At 39.6% G+C, this 23,399-nt stretch overlaps 1 non-coding gene across 1 annotated transcript; it reads left to right on the plus strand.

The window, feature by feature from the left end:
- Positions 1–4,207: 4,207 nt before the first annotated feature.
- On the plus strand, positions 4,208–4,313 carry LOC115932507 (U6 spliceosomal RNA). The gene has a single exon (XR_004068780.1). It is a non-coding gene; the product is annotated as a U6 spliceosomal RNA (small nuclear RNA).
- Positions 4,314–23,399: the final 19,086 nt, after the last annotated feature.

Below are 23,399 nucleotides of genomic sequence, written 5' to 3' on the forward strand. Positions count from 1 at the left end.
GACCTCTGCCTTTGTAGGGTTGGGGGTAGAATAAAACTGCCAGAAGGACCAGGATTTGTAAAAGCGTCTATTGTAGAGGATTTATAATTGAATGAGTCATCTTATCCATACCTTTAAAACAGGGCCAGCATGGGTTAGTACTAGAAATATGAGCAGAGACTTAATTATATAGTGATATTTAAATTGGATCTTCCTTCTATCTCAATACTCTGGGATGCCATGGCAATCCCCTTCTCCCACTTGGCTGCTTTTCCTCAGTTCGCTCTGACAGCTCCTCTTTTGGCTCCTCCATGAGCTCTTCTACCATCCCTTAAATGCTAGTGTTCCCCAGGGATCTTTGCTTGGCCTCCAGTCCTCACACACTACACTCTTTTTCTAAGTAATTGCATCATTTCCCACAACATGAATGACCATCTATTTCCAAGTTGATAACTCCAAAATCTCTGTCTCCTGCCAAGACATCTGCCCAAGTTCCAACCTCATAATCTACCTGTCTGCTAGATATCAGCACCTAGAGGCCCCACAGGCAACAGTCCCTGCCAAATGTGTTTCTTCACTTGTGTTCTCTACATTATTTTCTGACATCAGCATTAACCTAGCCAGTCAACGTAGGCACTTGGAAGTCATTCTTTTTTATTGAGATATCACATACCATAATATTTGCCTTTTTAAACTGTACAATTCAGTGCTTTTTAGTAAATTTACAAAGTTTCTCAACCAGTCCCACAATCTTGTTTTAGGACATTTCATCACATCCGAAAAAGTTCTGCTTGTCCGTTAACAGTCACTCCCCATCGTCCCCTCTCCCAGTCTCTGGAAACAATGAATCTGTGTTCTGTCTCCTTGGATTTGCCTATTCTGTATATTTTACATAAATGCAATTGTACAATATATGTTATTTTGTGATGGCTTCTTTCACTTAGCATAATGTTTTCATGGTTCATCTATGTTGTAGCATGTATCAGTCCTTCATTCCTTTATGTGGCTGAAAAATATTCCATTGCATAGATTTATCACATTTTCTTTATTTATCAGGCAACTGACATTTGAGCTGTTTCCACTTTTGGGCTACTATGAATAATGCTGCTATGAACATCCACATACAAGTTTTTGTGTGGACATATGTTTTACTTAGTTTTAGAGTTGCTGAGTATATACCCCAGATTAGAATTGCTGGGTCATTTGGTAACTGTATGTTTAAGCTTTTGAGGAACTGCCAAACTATTTTTCAAAGTGAGCACACCATTTTACAACCCTACCAGCAATGTATGATGGTTCAAATTTCTGTAGGAGTCATTCTTGACTCCTCCCTCTCTCTCAGTCCACACAGATAGTCAATCACCCAAGTCTTGCCAATTTAACAACCTAAACCTCTCTCAGTACTGCAACTGCTGCTCTTGGTCAGTTCTACATCATCTTTCACCTGGACTATTGTAATAGCCTTCAAGCTGGTTCTTGCCTCTGGCTACTCATCCACCTGTACCAGCATGAGCTTTCTAAAAACAAGCCCCAAAGAATGTCAATTCCCTGTTTGAAACCCTTTAATGCAGTGACTCTCAACCCTGCCTGCACAGTAGAATCACCTGGACAGATTTCAGATATCCTGATGCCAGGGCTGCACCCCAAGCTGATTAAATCAGAATATCCAGGTTTGGCATCCAGACATCAGTATTGCTAAAGCTCCTGAAGAGATTTCAATATGTAGCCAAAAACAGAAACATTGCTTTAGTGACTCCCTACTGCCCATAAGATGAAGTTCAAGCTCCCTAGCATGACCCACGGGTCCTTCATCATCTGACTCCTGCCCAGCTATTTATCTGCATCTTGTACCCCTCCCTGCATCACACGTAATACCCCAGCTGTACTGATCTGCATGTGGCCTCCAGCAGAAACATATCTTTCTTCCCTGTCTTCTCTGTCTGGAATGTCCTTCTCAGCTCTCTTTGCCTCGGGAGCTCCCTCCTACTCATTCCTTAGGATTCAACATCTCTAGAAACTCTTCCTTTATCATGTCCTTTTTGTCCTGTGTACTCCTTCAGCGCTATTGGAATTGTTTGTCTTCCCTAGAAGACTGGGAACCACCCCATCCCCCACCCACAGTTTAGCACCTGAAATTTATCATGCCCTCTAAGTAAGAGCTTTTGGGTAAGTGAATGAATTAATTAATGTCCTCGAAAGAGTTGCAACACAGCATTTTGTTGTGTACCATCTTAACAATCAGACCCTGAAGGCATCTGGGCCAGAGTAGACAAGGACCTCAACCATGAAGAAATGGCCTGGTGTACCCAACCCCACCATACCAGCACACAGCTTCCCTAGCCAGGGGAATCTCAGGTGCCACAGAAATTGGACCTCAACCAGAGAAGTTGGCTCTTGACTAGAAAACACTGAAGATGAAATAAATTAGGACCTAACATGAAGTGGATAGCTTAGCAGACCCTTCCTGTAAAATTTGAAAACTCCTGCCCAAGGGAAGAGGGACCACTGCCTGCGCTTGAATAAAGGACTCAAGTGTAGCCAAATCGAAGCACCTTCCTTCCCTGAGCCCATTCCAATGCTCATCTGATCTCTGGAGCTTTCATGTTGTACACCTCTCCACCCTATCTTAACCTTGAATCCCAGGTACACTCTGCCTGCTCTGACAACTCTACCTACCTGTCTGCCTACCTGACTCTCATACCTTAGCTCCACTTTGATCACCTGGTAGCAATGGATTGTCCAACTACACCAAGTGTCAAGCCTACAGGCTCTCAGGAACCCATCTCTGAGAAAGGCATCAGCTTTGCCAGCCAACTGCCTACCCAATGTCCGGCCCCAGACTTGGCCCCTTGATGAGGTATTCTCCTTACACATATCTCAATACTAAAATGACTTACCAACACTGCTATAGACTAAATGTTTGTGTCCCTCCAAATTCACATGTTAAAACGTAATCTCCAATGTGATGGTATTTAGGATGTGGGGCATTTGGGAGGTGAATAGGTCATGAAGGTGAAGGCCTCATAAATGGAATTAGTGCTCTTATAAAAGAGGCCCCAGAGAGCTCATTTGACTCTTCTGTCATGTGAGAACACAGAGAACACCACCATGTATGAACTAGAAAGTGGGCCCTCACTAGACACTGAATCTGTTGGCATATTGATCTTGAGCTTCCTAGGCTTCAAAACTGGAAGAAATAAATTTCTGTTGTTTATAAGCCACCCAGTCTATAGAATTCTGTTATAGCAGTCCAAATGGACTAAGACGAACACTAACACTAATTGCCCATATTGCATGCCAGCTGTAAGAGAAAGTACCATTTGAGGAAGCATAAAACTAAACACACATTAGAGTCCTTTTTACAACTCTGCTTTGTTGCTGTTTAATTCATGGTTCTCAACCTTGACTGCACATTGAAATACTGTGTGTTTCGAATGTTTCGAGAATACTGACAGCTATAAGTAGGTAAATCAATCAATCGAATTACCTAGTTTTGAAAATAAATAAATAAAAATACCAATTCCTGGGTCTCACACCCAAATATTCTGATTTAATTAGTTCAGACGGCAGCCCAGACAGCAAAAGTTTTATAAGCTCTCCAGGTGATTCTAATATGCAGGCAGGATTGAGACCCACTTGCCCAAAAGCTACAGTCATGTGCCCCATAACGATGTTTTGCTCAATCACAGGACCACATGTACAGTGGTGGTCCTATAAGATTACAATGGAATTAAAAATTTCCTATTGCCTAGTGGCATTGTAGTCATAGTAACGTTGCAGCCCTAACACCATAATGCAATGCAATGCATTACTCGTGTTTGTGATACTAGTGTTAACAAGCTATTGCTCTGCCAGTCATATAAAAGACTAGCAATACGACTACGTATAGAACATATACTTGATAATGACAATAAACAACTATGTTACTGGTTTAGATATTTACAATACCATACCTTTTATCATTATTTTCAAGCGGACTCCTTCTACTTATTAAAAAAAACAGTTAAGTGTAAAACAAGCTCAGGCAGGTCCTTCAGGAAGTATTCCAGAAGAAAAAATTGTTAGCGTAGGAGATGACAGCTTCGTGAATGTTACTGTCCCTAAAGACCTTCCAGAGGGGGACAAGATGTGGAGATGGAAGACCATGATACTGACGATCCTGACCCTGTGTAGGCCTAGGCTAATGTGTGTGTTTGGTCTTAGAGTTTAACAAAAAAGTCTCAAAACTGCGCTTGCTTTGGCAGCCCATGTACTAAAACTGGAATGATACAGAGAATAGTAACATGGCTCCTGTGCAAGAATGACACACAAATTGTGATGCGTTCCATTAAAAAAAAAACTAAAAATAAGTAAAAATAATAAAAAGTAAAAGTTTTAAAGTATATAAGCTTAGAGAATAAGGATATACATGATGAAAATATTTTTGTACAGCTGTACAATGTGTGTTTAAGTGTTATTACAAAACAGTAAAACAGGTAAAAAAATTAAAAGTTTATAAAGTGAAAAAGTTATAGTAAGCTAAGGTTAATTAGTTATTGAAGAAAGAAAAAAATATGTATTTTTTGAGACGGAGTCTTGCTCTGTCACCCAAACTGTAGTGCAATGATGCAATCATGGCTCACTGTAGCCTTGAACTCCTGGTCTCAAGTGGTCCTCCCACCTCAGCCTCTCAAGTTGCTGGGACTACAGGTGTGTGCCTCCACACACAGCTAATTTTTAAATTTTTTGTAGAGATGATGTATTGCCATGTTGCCCAAGCTGGTCTGAAACTCCTGAACTTAAGCGATCAATCCACCTCAGCCTCCCAAAGTGTTGGGATTACAGGAGTGAGCCACCATGTCCGGCCAAGAAAAAATATTTTTTATAAATGTAGTGTAGCCTAAGTGTACAGTGTTTGTAAAGTCTACAGTAGCATGGAGTGATGTCCTAGACCTTCACATTTACTCACCACCCACTCACTGACTCAACCAGAGCAACTTCTAGTATTGCAAGCTCCATTCGTGGTAAGCGCCTTATACAGGTGTATAATTTTTTAAATCTTTTATACTGTATTTTTACTGTGTCTTTTCTATATTTAGATATGTTCGATACATAAATACTTACCATTGTGTTCCCATTGCCTACAGTATTCAATATAGCAACATGCTGTTCAGATTTGTAGCCTAGGAGCAATAGGCCACACCATATAGCCTGGGTGTGTAGTAGGCTATACCACCTATGTTTGTGTAAGTGCACTCTGTGCTGTTCACACAACAAAATCACCTAACGACACATTTTTCAGAATGTACCCTCATCATTATGCAACACATGACTGTGCTTCTTAGACTCCAAACATACTTCCCCTGACTTGGTTCTAGGGAGTCAACATTGTCAATGTTACAACTTCGTCTTAAAATGGTTTAGTGCTCCCCCCACCTTCTTCTTATACCCAGGATCATAAAGGCTTCTTCAAGGGCATTTTTTTGGCCACGGAGCTGACCACCTCCATGTGTTTCCTTCCCTTCAGGCCTTACAGAGCTTATTCTCATTATTCCACCTCTATTTGCAATGGAGCCTGAAACCTATCCTTATTTGCAGTTTGCCCTTTAAAAATCATCCCTTCTGGCTTTACTTTTTGCCCTGTTCTTTCTGTGTCCAAACTGAAAGTCCGAAGTGAGAGAAACTCATGCTACAGAGTGACTCGCTGGGGTTTGGTGTCAAATCTTAAAACGCCCACTTTCCAATCAAGGGTGACTAAATTATGAAGTAGCACCGCCCCCACCCCCTCCTTTTTAGCTCTTCACAATGCTTGTTATCACCTATTTTATAATTAGCAGTAGATTAGCATGAAAAAGATCTTCCTTCCTGAATTAGGCACTGCAAATATATTTTCTAACTTTTGACCTAAATTGCAGTCTGATTTAAAGTTTTGTTTACCGGTTTTCTAGAGAAATAAGAAAAAAAAATAAAGTTTTGTTTGTTTGCTTGCTTGCTTGCTTTTTTTATTCACTTGACAAATCCTTAGCACATTTTGAACAAAGCAGCTTGAAAGCAGAGTTAGGCTATTTCTGTACACAAATAGAAGAGCAACTAAGCTTGTGTTTTCACCAGTGGTCTTTTGCAGAAGATAAGGGTCAAAAGCTATGAGGGACCAAGGCTCAAGTTTCACTTAAGGGAAACTGGATTCACTTCTCCAAGTGATACTGAAAGCTTGTATTCCAGGGTTAAGATTTACCAAATCAGGGACTCTCTTGTTTTCAGGGATAGTGCGGATTCTACATATCGGGTTCTTAGGGTGCACATGATGAATAGTTTGGAAACGTTTCTGCACCAGTTTATCACTGGCAAGACAGAGGTACCACTTGCAGTCCTCTTCCTGAGAAGGTTCCTCCCACAAGGCATCCCACTTCCTTTTCAAATTTTACTTATTTTGCTCATCAGCAATAAAATGAAAATGTGTCTTTCGCTCTCTATAATCATCTCCCCAACTCAGCAACTTAAGGTGCCTCTGTCACTTTGATTTATTCAAATGATTTGAAATGTCAACTTATCGAAGATCTGTAGAGGACCATGGGTAATGTCACCCACTGCCCTGAAAAGCCAACGAATTTTAACTCTCTGACGGATGTCAGACAAGGGCAAAGCTGAGCCCATGGAATCACTTTTTGCCAAGCTTCTCAATGGAGTGATTCAAGGTGACTTTGTCATGCTCATTGAGGAAGCCACATCTCCTGCCAGTTTGTATGGCATCATATTGGCAAAAAGGAAAAATGGTCACTGAGAGGAGACTTTTCCCCACAAGTATGATTTCTTAGAGAGCCGTGGCATTATTTTGGTGCTTAATGAAGTGAAACCTTTTTATCCCAGCTACAGTCTGGCCTTACTGGATTGGCAACAGCCCCAGCAAACTGACAATTTAAATGAGGGTGCCACTGCTTGAGGACTTTATGTGAGGCCTCATTAATTAGTCTATGAGGATGGTCTAACACGGTGCTTGGCACAGAGGTAGATAGCACTCGTGGCATGTTAACCATTGCTATGATTATGAAAAGTTCATTTCTAGAGAGTTCCACCAGTAGTTAAGAGGTAGGCTTAGGGATTTGACCTCTAACACACTGTGACTATTCCTGTCATTCTATCCTGCTGGTGGCTGGCCTGGTGCTCTAGGGTAGTCAAAACCATTTTAAGAAACCGCAGAGAAATGTTAAATTCTCCTGTTGTGCTGGAATTCAGTGAACGCCAATGGATCTTAAAATAATTGGGTCAGTGTCTGAGGCTTGAAAGGCAAGAATTTTTTGCCACATGGGATTTGGTGTGAATTTGGCATTAATATCAGACCTGTGCTATCTTGGCTTGCTTCTTTAGGAAGAAAGCTGGTGCTAACCCCTCAAGGAAAGGATAAAACACTTAGCAGAGCCTTGTTTGTTTCTCAGTAGGGAGTGGCACACTAGCTTAACATGTAGGAAGTTGGCAATAAAGTACTATATATGACGGAGATCTGACCTCGTTCTTAGCTGACGTCGGTATGGCTTCCTCTAGAGCATTTGCCAAGTGGACTTTGTGGTTAAACAGCACACTGAACTTTCTCTTAACTCCTTTTAAAGTGAGGACAAAAGGATGGATATGCCTGGCTGCCGCCAATGAACATTACACAGTGCCTCCTCTGTGTTAGGTGTTGGAGGTGCCATGAGCAGCACAGTCCCAGTCCCAGTTCTCAAGTTCACAGTCTAGTCAGAGATACAAACAGTGATGTGCTGGAGCCCATTGCTACTGACTCATGAGAGTTGATAGATGTTTAGAAATTTTTGCCAGTCAGTCGTTAAACACACACTTATTAAAAATAAAATTCTATAAGCCTGCAATTAAAATACATTTCAAACAAAGGTAAGAAACACTCAAAATGTATCACTTCCTAATTATTTTACTGCCATTGCTTATTATATATGCTCTTGAGGTGATCTATAGCTATTGTAGCAGTCTGATGGAAATGCTGTATAATGCTGTACTACTGGGCATTTCTACCCAAATCAATGTGTAACCTCACGTCGGTAGCTTGAAATTGGTCATGGTGGGAATATTTACACAGTGGAAATTGGCAATCACTATAAACTTGGAATGTTTTCTTTTTTCCTTTCATAAAATCAGTTATTAAACATTTGTTAGCACACCTGGAGACATTCTAGCAAATAGATTACAGTAAATCCAGTGGGCCCCATGGCTGTGGGATTATAGCCCATGGTAGGAGAACATGGGAAAGTGTTGTGAAAGGCTTCACACAGGAGGCAGGTGCTTGAAGCAAAGCTCTGAAAGATAATTAGGAGTGAAGGCCCAGAGGCAAGATAGGGCAGAATTGATCGAATGAAAAAGATGTGGGTTTTGCTCTCAGGGGCTCTCAGTTAAAAGGAAACAGGAGAAAGGGAGTGAAGGGTCAAGTGCTCTGTGGGGTCTACTGGGACTGCTGTAGGGGCACAGAGGAGGGCACAGGGCTGGTGGGGGTAGAGTAAGGCTTCCTGGAGGAGGTGATGTGGCATCTTACCACGGAGATCAAAAGAGAACCAGGAGTAGCCACCATTCCTGGAATGGAGGTAGAAAAGTAATGTCTTCTTATATATTAAAATATATTGCCAATACAATCAGCATAGAAGAGTAATCAATGTTTTAAAAATGTATTCTCAGGAAATGCTTCACTCTTGAGATTGTGCAATCCTTGAAATATTGCCTTGTGAGTGGGGATCTTAGTTTCTAGTGCAGCCTCCCACCTATCACGGGGCTTTGCTTTATAATAGCCCTGGCTGAGGGCTTTGAATTTCTGCCTGAATACTACAGGTGTTGGGGGAGAAGGGAATTGAGTGCATTTGTTAAATTCTGAACTAAATGGAAACAAAGACCTCATTTGGGGAGATAATTATTAAATCCTATATTCAGAAGTCTGGTGTTTGCTAAGCCCTTCAGTTTCATGGACAAAGCATAAACAATATTCCCTTTTCAACACCACAAATTAACTTTTCCAAGAAAAATTGGCTGTGAGATAAAGATAGACTATATTCTGGTATGTGTATGAGGAATGGGGACTTTGAACTGCTCTCAAGTCCCTAACTACAGAAAATCTAAGAAATGATGTTGTCTCACTTTGGTAAAATAACATCTGGGGAAAATACCTACTTTCTCTTTGCATTTAGTGCCTCATTAAAAAAAAAAAAAACTAAAGGTCAGATTAGCAACCTAAAAATGAAACTAGAATGGAGGTGAGGAAAGAAGTAGTGTAACATTTTACCCTGAGGCTGAGAAGAGGGAGCAGATCTAGTTGTGCAAGCACTCAGAGTCTGAAACGTAGGCCCTTAGTGTTACAAACAGGATGAATGCCTTGGCAAATAAACTCTTGAAAAGAAACCTGTGCTAAGCTTCCCCAGAGACTCTGAGTTTTCTTTAATCCTTTACATCCTTCTTTTTGTTACAAAAATAAATTTATTTATTTATTTATTTATTTGGACAGGGTCTTGCTCTGTCGCCCAGGTTGGAGTGCAGTGGCGAATCACAGCACACTGCAGCCTTGACCTCCAGGGCTTAAGCAATCCTCCTACCTCAGCCTCCTGAGTAGCTGAGACCACGGACACACACCACCATGCCTGGCTAATTTTGTCATTTTTTGTAGAGACAGAGTTCTCTCCATGTTGCCTAAGCTGGTCTCAAACTCCTAGGCTCAAGAAATCCTCCCACCTCAGGCTCCCAAAGCGCTGGGATAACAGGCATGAGCCACTGCATCCGGCAAATTCTTCTTAACTTTCTTGTTTGCAAGAAATAGAAACCCATTCAGCTACTTCAGATAAAGGATGGGTGGGAAAATGAAATTAATTCAGAAATATTAACTGACACTCACTATGTGCCGGGTTCTGAGCTAGGAGTCCCTGGTAAGCAGTGACTAAGATGGACACAGTCCCTGTCCTCACAGAGCATACCATCTAGGAGAAAAAAAAGCACTAAACTAACAATTACACAGTTTGGGTGTTGTTGTTGTTGTTTCTGAGACAGGGTCTTGCTCTGTTACCCAGTCTGAAGTGCAGTAGCGCAATCTTGGGTCATTGTAACCTCTGCCACTGGGGTTCAAGCAATCCTCTTGCCTCAGCCTCCTGAGTAGCTGGAATTACAGGCATGTGCCACCACACCACACTAATTTTTGTTTCTGTTTTGTTTTGTTTTTTAGTAGAGATGGGGTTTCACCATGTTGGCCAGGCTCGTCTCAAACTCCTGACTTCAAATGATCCGCCCACCTCAGTCTCCCAAAGTTCTGGGATTACAGGCATGAGCCACTACGCCCAGCCTATTTGTTATTTAATTATAAGCACGATGTGCACTCTGAGGGAAAGGAGTGAGGGGTCGTGAGATCCCATGGAGCTCCAACCTAATAGGGCTGGATGAAAGGCCAGAGGAGGCTTCACTGGAGAAGTGATATTTGAGAAAACTCAGGAGCATACCTTTAGCTGGGATGAAGGAAGCATTATCTGGTACCCTTGCTTTTCTTTCTAATTCTCTTATCAGGCAATACGTTACAAAATCAGCATGAAATTTGATAAATTAAAACTCAGAAACAATGTAGAAAAAAAAGCCTCCAAATCTATTTTATACTCGCAGGCTCCTTCAACCAATATGCTCAATTATTTTCCCTGAACAGATGTTCCCAGACCTTTCACTCACCCAGGAGTTTATTTCTTGTTTATTCCTGACAAAATTGCTGTTTAGCATAAGATTTAAAATGTGTGCATTTATAGCACTACATCCAGAATGCACCCCAGAAAGGAATTTTCACCATTAAATGTACAACTTAGTCAGGGGTATGATGACTAAAATGTTGTGGGAATGCTGATTATTTAAACATGACATTATTAAGTTTTAATTCATCTTTGTAAACAATTCTTTATTTTTATACTGCTGCAGAATTAATACCACTGTTGACTTGTGTTTCAGTCTTTACATATCGCATTCCCTGTGCTTTTCACAGGTCTACTGTGTTTCCACAGTTACTTCCCATCTGAGAAGCTGGAGAGGAGGCATTTGCCTTGACCCTCCACCCACCTACAGTCAGGCAAACATGCCTCTGACTAATAGAAACTGCCTGAAGGTGATGACTTGGTACATCCAGCAGACACTGAACTGCTGGACAGAATCATATTTATAGCTTTCTTACAACTATCTTTTGCTTCTCACACAGGGTAGCTACTGGATACAGGAAGGTGCGTCTTCTTTTCTCACACCCATTTCTCTCCTTTGGGCTTATGACTCCACCATTGTAGACATACTTGTCTGGCCTAAGAAAGCAAACTGACCAAAGAGTTGCGCAAAACTCAGCAGATTCCATTTTGTAAACCTTCTCCAGTTGGAATTGCATAAAAGAGCCCTTCTCCTTTAAATTTCACTTTGAACTCTACCTTGGCTGAACCAAAATATCAGAGGGAAACTCAGCCAAAACCACAGTGTAGACCCCAAATAAGTAAAGATTTACTTGAAACCTGAAGATTTTCTCAAAAGCTTTTGAGAAGGTGCAGATAGAAAGGCCAACCTCACTTGGATTTATGATAAGGAGTGAAATCTGAAACCATGGGTTCTAGGCACTGGCTACCACTAGAGGTAGGCGGTAAAATAGCAATAATAATAATAATAATTACTGCTGCTACTACTACCTCTTGTCTTAAACCTTTGCTATATGTCAGTAGATATTGTGCTAAGCATTGTTTATCTCAATGGCTTATCTCAGCAACCCTCTGGTGTGGGTGTGATATGACATCTCTTTACAGATGAGAAAATAAGGCTTGTTCGAATTTTGCCAATTATACTTGCAAGCATGTATGTGTAGCTCTATGCAATTTTATCACATGTGAAGATTTGTGTAATCACAACCACAATCAAGATACCCAACTGCAGCCTGGGCAAAATAGTGAGACCTCGTCTCTAAAAAAAAAAAAAAAAAAAAAAAAAACAAAAAAGAGGCCTGGCGCAGTGGCTCATGCTTGGAATCCCAGCACTTTGGGAGGCCAAGGCGGGTGGATTACCTGAGGTCAGGAGTTCAAGACCAGCCTGGCCAACATGGTGAAACCCCGTCTCTACTAAAAAATACAAAAATTAGCCAGGTGTGGTGGTGCATGCCTGTAATCCCAGCTACTTGGGAGGCTGAGGCAGGAGAATCGCTTGCACCTGGGAAGTGGAGCTTGCAGTGAGCCGAGATTGCGCCACCGCACTCCAGCCTGGGTGACAGAGCAAGAGTCCGTCTCCAAAGAAAAAAAATAAAGAAAAATAAAGAAAGAAAAAGAGAGAGAGAGAGAAAGAAAGGAAGGAAGGAAGAAAGGAAGGAAGGAAGGAAGGAAGGAAGAGAAAAAGAAAGAAAGAAAGAAAGAAAAAGAAAGAAAGAAAGAAAGAAAGAAAGAAAGAAAGAAAGAAAGAAAGAAAGAAAGAAAAGAAAGAAAGAAAGAAAGAAAGAAAAAGAAAAAGAAAAGTCCGGGCGCAGTGGCTCACGCCTGTAATCCCAGCACTTTGGGAGGCTGAGGCGGGCGGATCACCTGAGGTCAGGAGTTTGAGACCAGCATGGCCAACGTGGTGAAACCCCATCTCTACTAAACATACAAAAAAAAAAAAATTATCCGGGCATGGTGGTACACGCCTGTAGTCCCAGCTACTCGGGAAGCTGAGGCAGGAGAGTTGGTTGAACTCAGGAGGCAGAGGTTGCAGTGAGCCAAGATCGCACCATTGTACTCCAGCCGGGGTGACAAGAGCAAAACTCCATCTCAAAAAGAAAAAAAGAAAAAAGAAAAATAAAACAAAAAAAGAGCCAAGCTCACACCTGTAATCCCAGCACCTTGGAAGGCTGAAGCAGGACGATTGTAATTACAGGCGGGGTGGCTTGTGCCTGTACTCACAGAACCTTGGAAAACTGAGGCAGGAGGATGGCTTGAGCCCAGGAGTTTGAGGCTGCAGTGAGCTGTGATAGCACCATTGCACTCCAGCCTGTGAGACACAGCAAGACCCTGTCTCTAAAAAAACTAAAATAAATAAATAAAATAAAATAAAAGATACTCAACTGTACCATTGCCACAAAACTCTATTACCCTTTTACGGCCACATTCGGCCCCTCTCTCTTATCCCTGGTAACCATTAATCTGTTCTCTATCATAATAGTTTTGCCATTCTGAGAATATTATATAAATGAACTCATAGACTACATAAACTTTTGAGATTGCCTTTTTTTCCCCTCAGCATAATTGCCTCGAGATTCATCCAAGTTGTTGCATATTGTATTGTTTGTATTATTGAGTGGCATTTCATGGTATGGACATAGAACAATTTCTTTATTGAAGTTTATTCCTATTGAAGGACATTTGGGTATTTTTCCAGTTTTTGGCTATTACAAATAAAGACAAGTTTCTGCATGCAAATTTATGACCATAAAGTTGTTTGTAGTATTTCTTATTATCCTTTTAATGGCTGCAGAGGTTGCTGTGATATCTTTGTTTTATTCCTCATATTGGTGATTTTTGTTTTTTTGTTTTTTGTTTTTTTTTTGTATTTTTTTAGGGACAGGATCTCACTATGTTGCCCAGGCTAGAGTGCAAGTGGCTATTCACAGTCACAATCATAGTGTACTACAGCCTCAAACTCCTGGGCTGAAGCAATCCTCCTGCCTCAGCCTCCTGAGTACCTGGGACTACAGATGTATGCCACTGTGCCTGGTCTGATGTTGGTGATTTTTATCTTCTTTCGTTTTACCTTTGTCAAATTTGCTAGAGGTTTATCAACTTTATCAAGTTATTTCAAAGAACCAGCTTTTTTTTTTTTTTTTTTTTTTTTTGAGACGGAGTTTCGCTCTTGTTGCCCAGGCTGGAGTGCAGTGCCACAATCTCGGCTCACCACAACCTCCACCTCCTGGGTTCAAGCGATTCTCCTGCCTCAGCCTCCCGAATAGCTGGGATTACAGGCATGCACCACCACACCCAGCTAATTTTGTATTTTTAGTAGAGGCAGGGTTTCTACATGTTGGTCAGGCTGGTCGCAAACTCCCAACCTCAGTTGATCCGCCCGCCTCGGCCTCCCAAAGGGCTGGGATTACAGGCATGAACCACTGCGCCCGACCTGAACCAGCTTTTTGTTTCATCAGTTTTTCTAATGATTCTCTGTTTTCTGTGCCACTGAAAACAATGGTATTGACTTTCTCTTCTTTTTCTAGGCTCTTAAGATGTGAGCCTAAATTATTGATTTGAGACTTTTGCCCTTTTCCAATGTAAGCATTCAGTGTTATAAATTTCCTTCTTGGCACTGTTTTAGCTGATTTCCACATATTTTGATATGTTGTGTTTTCATTTTATTCAGTCCTATTTATTTTTAAATTTCCTTTGAGACTGCTTTTTTGACTCATGTATTATTAGGCATGCTGTTTAGTTTCCAAGTGTTTAGATATTTCCCTTTTATTTTTCTGTTATTGATTTCTAGTTTGATTCCATCTGGCCAAATAACACATTGTATATAATTCCATTATTTTAATTTGTTAAATTTTTTTTGTAACCCAGGGTATAGTTATCTTGGTGAATGTTCCGTAGGAACTTGAAAAAAAAATGTGTATTCTGCTGTGTTTGGGTGGAATGTTCTATATATGTCAATTAGATCCTACTGGTTAATTGTGTTAAGCTATATCCTTGATGATTTTTTGTCTAGCAATTTTATCAATTGCTAAGAATGGATTGTTGAAGTCCCCGAGTATTATTGTAGATTTGTCTATTTTGCCATTCAGCTCTATAGGTTTTGCTCATGTATTTTGCAACTCCATTCTTTGGTGGTCTTCTCAGTGGTTTGACCCTTTATCATTACGTAATATCTCTCTTTGTCTCTGATAATTTTCTTTGCTCTGAAGTCTACTTTATCTGATATTAATATTGCCACTTCTTTCTTTTGATTAATGCTTGTAGAGCATCTTTTTCTATCCCTTTACTTTCAAACTATCCTGTTATATTTGAAGTGCATTGCTTATGAACAGCATATAATTGAGTCACATATTTAAAATCTATTCTGCCAATCTCTTTTAATTTGTGAATTTAGACCATTTACATTGAAAGTAATTATGGAATTTCTAGAGCTTAAGACTGTCATTTTAACATTTATTTTATGTTCATTCTCTGTTTCTTGCTCCTCTGATATTTTTTCTTGCCTTCCTGTAGGCTACCTGAACAACTTTTAGAGTTCCATTGTATTTATTTATAATGCTTTTGATTATATTACTTTATATAGTTTTCTTAATGGCTGCTCTAAGTCTTACTATACACATACATAAATTATCGCAGCCTAATGGTATTGACATTTTACCAATTGAGAGAAGTATGGAAACATTAATTCCATTTAGGTCCCTTTAATCCCCCCAACTTTTCAAATACAACTGTCTTAGGTATTTTCTCCAAAATCATTGAGCTCCACGTCAGATAGTGTAACAACACTTCCTTCAACTATAAAATATGATTAAAGAAACTCATGAAGTAAAGAATAGTCCATTACATTTACTTCTATTTTTACCAATTCCATTATTCTTTCTTCCTTTCTGAAGGTCCATATCTCCTTTTGTTAACATTTTCTTGTTCTTTAGAGAACTTCCTTTAGCCATTATTTCAGGGTAGGTTTGATATTGACAAATTCTCTTAGTTTTCCTTCACTTGAAAATATCTTGATTTCCCCCTTCATTCTTAAAGAATGGTTTCACTGGATACAGAAATTGTAATTGACATGTCTTTTCTTTCATTACTTAAAAAATGTGCCACTTCCTTCTGGCCTCCATGATGTCATTTGAGAAACCCTCTGTGATTCAAACTGGTCTCCTATAGGTAAGGCATGGTTCTCTCTGGCTGCTTTCAAGATTTTTTTTTCTTCAGTTTTCAGATGTTTAATTATGCTGTATCTGACTCTCTACCTCCTACTCCATCCTTGCAAATTTATGTGGTGTGGATTCATATTGGTGTGAATTTCCTTGGGTTTATCCTAACAGAGATTTTCTCAGCTTCTTGAATCTTTAGGTTTATGTCTTTTGACAACTTTGGGGAATTTTCATCCATTATTACTTCAAATACTTTTTCAGTCCCACTCTGTCTCTCATGCACCTCTCATAATATTAATATATTTATTTGTTTCAAGAGAACTTGTAAATTCAACAGAATTTGTAATAGATCATTGAAGCATTTTTATGACATCTGCTTTAAAATCCTTGTCAGATAATTCCAATGCGTGGTTCATCTCAGTATTGGTGTCACTTGGTTGTGTTTTTTTCTGGTATTTGGTATGACAGATAATGCTTTGTTTTGTTTCACTTTATACAATACTTTTATCTCCTTTTGTTTTTAGTTGACATATAATAATTGTACAAATTTATGAGATACAGAGTGATATTTTAATACATGTATACAATGTGTAATGGTCAGATTATATACTGTACATTTTGCTTTTTTATGTTAGAAGACTTGATTTTATTTAAATCTTCTATTTTAGCAGTTAGTTTCTCTTCTTAGGTTTAGTATGCAAGTTCTGACCTACATATGTGGGCTTTAGTTCCAATGAAAGTTTAGTTTGCTGAGCCTTTGGAAGCCATCATCCTATGGGCATCTGCTCTGGGTTTAGGTCATCTCTCAAGATTACAAAAACCCCTGGAAAAAAAACTGATTGTAGTGTTTCAAGCTGCTGCTATGAAGTCCCAAGGGTTTCTATTAGACCAGAATTTTCCAAGACCATAGAGACGAAGCTCAAAACCACTCTTCTGCTACTACAGCTGCTAGCATTTTGGTAAATTATGTTGACTAAAGAGGATGTCTTCACAATGTTTGATGCTGATGTTTTTATCTCTTTTACTTAAAATTGATCTGTGTTGCAAATTATACCCTCCTAAAGAGTATGCATACAACTTTTTTTTACTAACATTTCTTACAGAGTTTGCTCTGAAGCAGTGTTTTCTCTATCCACTTCATGCTATGATGCTAGTTCTTCTGGAATATTTATTTTAAACAGATACATTTCATTCTAACCAAGAATTTTGGAGGATAATCTTTCTGATTGACTTAAACTAAGAATTTTAAAGGTTAGTCTTTCTGATAGACTAAAGGCAGTAATACTATATAACTTTTCCATACCATTCTCATTTTTTAAAAATTACTTTGCTTTCCATCATAAACAAAATGGTGGGTGCAGTTTTAGATAGGATAGTCAGGGAAGACCATTTCAAAAGAAGGTAGCATTTGAGCTGAGATGATACAATAAGAATCTAGCTATATAAGTATCTGGGGGAATAGCCTTAAAGGCAAAGGAAATAGAAATGCAAAGGCTCTAGCAGGAACATGTTAGGTGTGCTTGAGGAACAACAAGGAAATCAGTGTGGCTGTAGCAGCATGAGTAAGGGAGCAACTAGTAGAAAATGAGATGAGAGAATGGCAGGAGCCAGTCCTATAGGGCTTTATAGGCCATAATCAGGATTTTAGATTTTATTCTAAGGTATTCCACTTAGATAGACAGCAAGACATTGGAGGATTTTGAAAAAAAAAATTGAAAGACATGATCTGATTTACATTTTAGAAAGATCACTCTGGCTGTGATATAGAAAATGGATTGGAATGGGGCCAAAAGAAAAATCAGAATAGTGAGGACACTATTTCAGTGGTCCAAGCAAGGAATGACTAGTCTCTTTGGACCAGGCTTAAACTAGGAGGAGAATGGTAGAGGTAGTGAGAGGTGGTTAAATTTTGATATACTTTTTAGATATAGCCCATTGGAATTTTTCAGGGTTTATATGGAAGGGATGAAGAAAAAGTGAGCAATCAAGAATGTCCTAGGTTTTTGCTTGAGCAACTATTGGAGTGTGATTCCATTTTCTGAGATGGGGAAGCCTGTGGGGGGAACAGTTTTGCAGGGATATGGTAGGAGGTAGGGAGTCAAATGTTTTGCTTTGGCTATATTAATTTGAGATGTCTATTAGACATCTAAAGGAAATGATTAAGCAGGAGGTTGCATATATGAACATGGAACTCAAATAAGAGGTCTAGATTGAAGATTAAATCTTTAAAGCCATCAGCATGCATAGATAATAGATAAAGCCATAGGATTGGATGAAATAATTTAGAGACTATAGGCAAATGAGAGGGCCCAAGGTTAAACTCTAGATAGGGTTTTGCCATGTTGTCCAGGCTGGTCTCAAACTCCTGGGCTCAAGTAATCCACCCAAGTCAGCCTCCTAAAGTGCTGGGACTATAGGCGTGAGCCACCACGCCCGGCCATGATCTCTCTTCCTCACTGGAGTATAAGCTTCATAAGAACAGAATGCAGATTTTCTTTGTTCACTGCTTATATTAGTTTGCTAGGGCTGTCATAACACAATACCACAGCCTGGGTGGCCTAAACAACAGAAATGTATTGTCTCACTATTCTGGAGTCTAGAAGTCTGAGATCAAGGTGTCAGCAGGGTTGGTTCCTTCTTGAGACTCTGAGGAAGAATCTGTTCCATGCCTCTCTCCTAGCTTCTGGTGGTTTGTTGGTGATCCTCAGCATTTCTCAGCTTGTATATGCATCACCTTGATCTCTGCCTTTATCTTTACATGGTGTTCTGTGTGTATGTATCTCTGCATTTAAGTTTTTTCTTTTTATAAGAACATCTGTCATATTGGGTGAGGGCTCACCCTAATGACCTAATTTTAACTTGATTATATCTTTAAGGATCCTATTTCCAAATAAGGTCACATTCTGAAATACTGTGATCTAGGACATCAACATATCTTTTTGGGGGACACAATTCAACACACAACACTGCTCTGTCTCCAGCGTCTAACACAGAGCCTGCCTCCGGGCCCCTAATTCCCCTAGTGACTCCTTGATGAATGAATATATGAATGGACTTTAGAGCTTCTGTGAAATGGTAAGCAATGTTGTGAAGGATGTGTGTGTGTATGTGTGTGTGCGTGTATGTGTGTGCATGTATTTCTCTGGAGAGAGAGAGAGCCCCTCTAGCCTTTCATCAGATTCTCAGTGATCCATGATCCTAGAAGTGCCAAGACCCACTAGCTTATAATGTAAACACCACATCTTTGCTGTGATATAGAGGCCCTTCATTATATAGCCCTGGTTTACTCTGCAGCCTGGCCTTTTAAACTTCACACACCTGTCTCCAGTCACACTGAACCACCTGTGGTTCCCTTCATGGGCCATTCTCTTGTTCACCTCTGAGCCTTTTCATATTCTGGTATCACCTCTGCCTAGTCCAGGATTCATTTTCAATCATCTGGCAGATTCCCAATCATCTTTCAAAAATAAGCTCCAGGGTTTGCCCCTCAAGGATAATTTTTCTGACTTCTCTGGAGGGTGATAAGCATTTTCACTTCTGGGAACAATGTTCACACATCCACTAAAGCAACTGCCATAGACAGATGGGTCTGTTTCTTCCACTGGACACTGAGATCCTGGAAGATAGAGAACAACTCTTACTCACCTCTGCATCCCTAGGCTAGAAGGGTGTCAGTCACAAAACAAGCCTTTAAGAGTGAATGAAAAAAAAAAGAGTGGCTGCCCTGGGGAAGACAGATTCTAACTTAAAGAATAGCCTAGTTCCAACAACAAAATCTGTTTCACAGTGAGCTAAATAGTGTGCAGCTTCTGGACACCACATGACTACTCATGATGGGGGATAATCTAGAAAGAGCATACGCATTGGATGGAAGGTCGAGCTGCATCTGGCCCCCACGACCTCTTCCACATCTGAGTATTTCTGATTCCGCGACAGCCTGACCTTCCTTTTTTTTTTCTTGTGACTGGAACCTGGCTTCTGAACTGGAGGGTATGTCACCCTCGAACTCCCGCTGACTAGGCCAAGGTTAGAAAAGGTACTTTCCAGAAGTTCACCATCCCAGGCAGACTCAAGGTGCCTGGCTTTGCCTTCTCAGCATCTCTGACTTCCCATCTGAAAACTGACTAATACTTGCTAATTGTATGTTCTAAGATCCTTTGATGAAAATGCCAGAGTATGTAAGTATCAAGTATTGTTATGAATAAGAAAAAAGGAATGAAGTTTCTGTTGCTTACTCCTTGAACGACATTATAGAAAATGGATGTCTTTTGCCAAACCACAGGGCATAGCTGCATTGTAGAAAAGAAACTGGTAAAAATGTATTCAACCCCTCCATCCTTTGGATTCAACATTAAAATATCTGCTTTTCTAGGACCCTCCTGATTACAAAAATGCCAAGGAGTCTTTTGGTGTCATTGTGGATTGTGCTCAGCAGTCTTCCATGAAGCCCTGCAGTGAAACCTCACTGCAGTGGTGATCTAGTCTGGTGTTCTGTCTACCTAGAGCAGCACTCCCCTTCTGGGAAATGCCTTTTTCTCCACTCCAACCATGCATTTGAAGGATGCCTGCTATGTTCTTCTGGAACTCTGTTGCCTGCACACAGTGACTGGTAAAGACATGGGCACCTGATCCAAGCTGTGTCAATTAAAATCCTTCCAGGGACTTTGAATACATGGGCGTAGAAAGAGTGAATAGAAAGTCCTCTCTGGAAGCAACTCTGGGGCAGGGGGGTATGAGTACAGAACTGGCCAGCTACCATGCATCAGCGGTGTGGGAGAAGACTGAGAGAATGAAACTGACACTCAGGCAGAGGTGGGAGACAGAAAAAAGAGGGGGGAAGGGTGGGAAAGGAGAGAGAGAATGAAAGAGAAACAGACAGACAGAGAGAGAGAAATCCTGTTAGTTACTCAAGTCCTTTGTTCTAGTTGTTCCTGCCTTCCCATGGCTTGGTTACATGATCACCAATAAGCCTCTTTTTTTTTTTTTTTTTTTTTTTTTGCCTAAGCAAAATTCCACTTGGCTTTCAGTCACTGGAAACCACAACAATCCTGACAAATATACACACAGAACATGCTATTAGCTCCAGAAAGAAATGAAGAGCCTTACAGTCTCCAAGTATTTTCAGCTCAAGACAGTTTTTCTATCAAAATGACTTTTCTCAAGAATGTCCGCTCTTCCTCCCATGACCTAGGAAGAAAAGGAAAGAGAATGGGTTGACATTCCTAAGTACTTGTGCATGAAAGGGGCTTTACAGATCATCTGGTCAAACCTCCATTGTACAGATGGGGAATGGAGCCCAGGGATGATGTGCAACTTTGGGAGCACATCATCCCTTCCCCTCCCTGAACTAGAATCGAGTTCTGGCTCTATTACTAACTTTTTACTAATAATGTTTGTACTAATACAAAAATTTGTTACTAAGAACAAATATTATTAGTAATATTACTAATAATTATTACTTATTACTAATAAGTTAGTAATAGAGCCAGAACTCAATTCTAGTTCTCCCAATTTATTCTGACTCACTAGTTTCCTACAGGCCTCCAATCTGAAATTCTGTAAATGAAATTGCAATGCAATTTTTTAAAACACCAAACTTTATTTTATTCATGGAATACACATCACTCCCCACCCCCACTCATTCTATTTCCTCAAGTTCATGAATATGTAAAATGTCAAGAATTTTAAGTTATATATCTGCTGGAGGGTTACTATGGCTGTGACACTTAAAATTTTAGTTCTGCAAGCTATTTTGATTCATATCCAATGCTTGATTCTGACATGAAGGTCTAATGAAAAATCAGGCCTCTGGCCTTTTTGTTTTCATCTTGTAGAACTACTGCTACATTTGGCCTTTTAAAAATGATGTGACCAGCTTTCATTTTGACAATTGTATCCTCAAGACTTCCAGAAACTGATGAAATTGTCATTGCTGTGAAATTATCCTGCAATCATTGTGAATATATATATAGTGAATATATATATATATATATACAATCTTTGTGAATATATATATATATATACGGTAAGTTATAATGTGACTCATGTCCACTCATGTCATTGTCAGGCCCTTTAATATTTCTTCAGAAGGAAATGTGTGCAAGTAAGATATTATTGCTTATTATCAATCAGTCCATTGATTAATCAACCAATCAATCACTGAGTACCAAGTAGGTGCCTAGCACTATTCTAGTTGTTTCAGGAACAAAAGAAATGTAAGGCCCTGAGATATTTAAAAGTATATGAATGCAGATATATTTCCCATCTTAAACATGCAGCAGCTTCCCCATGGTGGCTTACTTTTATTACAATAGGAAGTTACATGGTAGAGTGGAAAGAACATGGACTTTGGAGTCAGGCTGTCCTGGGTTTGAATGTGTATTACTAAAATTGTGCGAACCTGGAGAAGTCACAGCCCACCACTGCCCCTCACTCTCCTCATTTGTTAAGTTGGAATAATAATAATAATAGCAAAAGTATCTACCTTTATCTACCTTTCAGGGTTGTTCTGATAATTAAATGTTGTCATTTACCTGGCATAGATAGGTGCCCAATAAATGCTAACTAGTATTGTAATGAATATGATATATGTTTAGGTCCAGTTGTTCAAGAGAGTATGGTAACTCAGGAAGGTTTAGCCAGCTTAGTAGGCAGCAGTATGGTGTAGGAATCCAGAGCAAGGGCTCCAAAATCCGACGGAATTTGAGTTGAATCCCAGCTGTACCACTTTAACTTGTTGGGTGACCTTGGACAGATTGCTAAACTTCTCAAGTCTCAGTCTTTTCATCTCTCAAGTGGGGATAACGGAATCTACCACAGAGAGCTGTTGGCACAACTTAATGAGATGATGACTGGAAAGAACTACTGTACCACCTGGCACAAAACACTATTTGGTCACGTGTGAAGCTGTTAACATCTGTGCTATAAAACGCCATGGTCACTTTATAAATTACTGTTATTGAGACATCCTTTTGCTTTCCAGTATTCATAGGTAAGAAAAACTGAGCCATTCTTTATTTCCATCTGTTTTTGTCATTTAAAAATAGCATTCATAGCAGAGACCTAAGGATTACTTTTAAGAAGCACTTAAAGATTTTCAAGATAGTGCATCAAATTGCAGGAAGTCTATATTATTTTTCAGAGTAGAGTTGTAGATCTTCAGCCGTTACTCCTCCAGATACTAATGTACTAAGTAATCTACTGTTTGAGGGGCTTTCAGAGAAAAGGTACTTTGTAAATATATAAAATTGCTTACACTGAAATAAAATAAATCCTTTAGGTACTCTGAGATTATGTACACTAATATTTTATATATATGTCCAACTGCTAATATGATTCTAAAGGAAAGAAAAGACAAGATCAAGAGTGCACTTTTCAAATGCATTTTGTAGAAAAAAAAGACTAAAAATTTTTACTGTATTAAAGCACTGCATTAAGAATTCTCAAGTTAAGTTTCTGAAAATAAACACTTTTTTTGAAATGGAATAAAAAGATTGCACTGGAAGCAGAGTCATGGAGGAAACAGAAGAAAGCTAACATTCATTGACCATCAGTCATATTACTTGATCTCATTTAAACCATGCAACAATCCCATGAGGTGGTT

This window comes from Gorilla gorilla, chromosome X (assembly GCF_029281585.2).
Source record: "Gorilla gorilla gorilla isolate KB3781 chromosome X, NHGRI_mGorGor1-v2.1_pri, whole genome shotgun sequence".
NCBI lineage: Eukaryota > Metazoa > Chordata > Mammalia > Primates > Hominidae > Gorilla > Gorilla gorilla.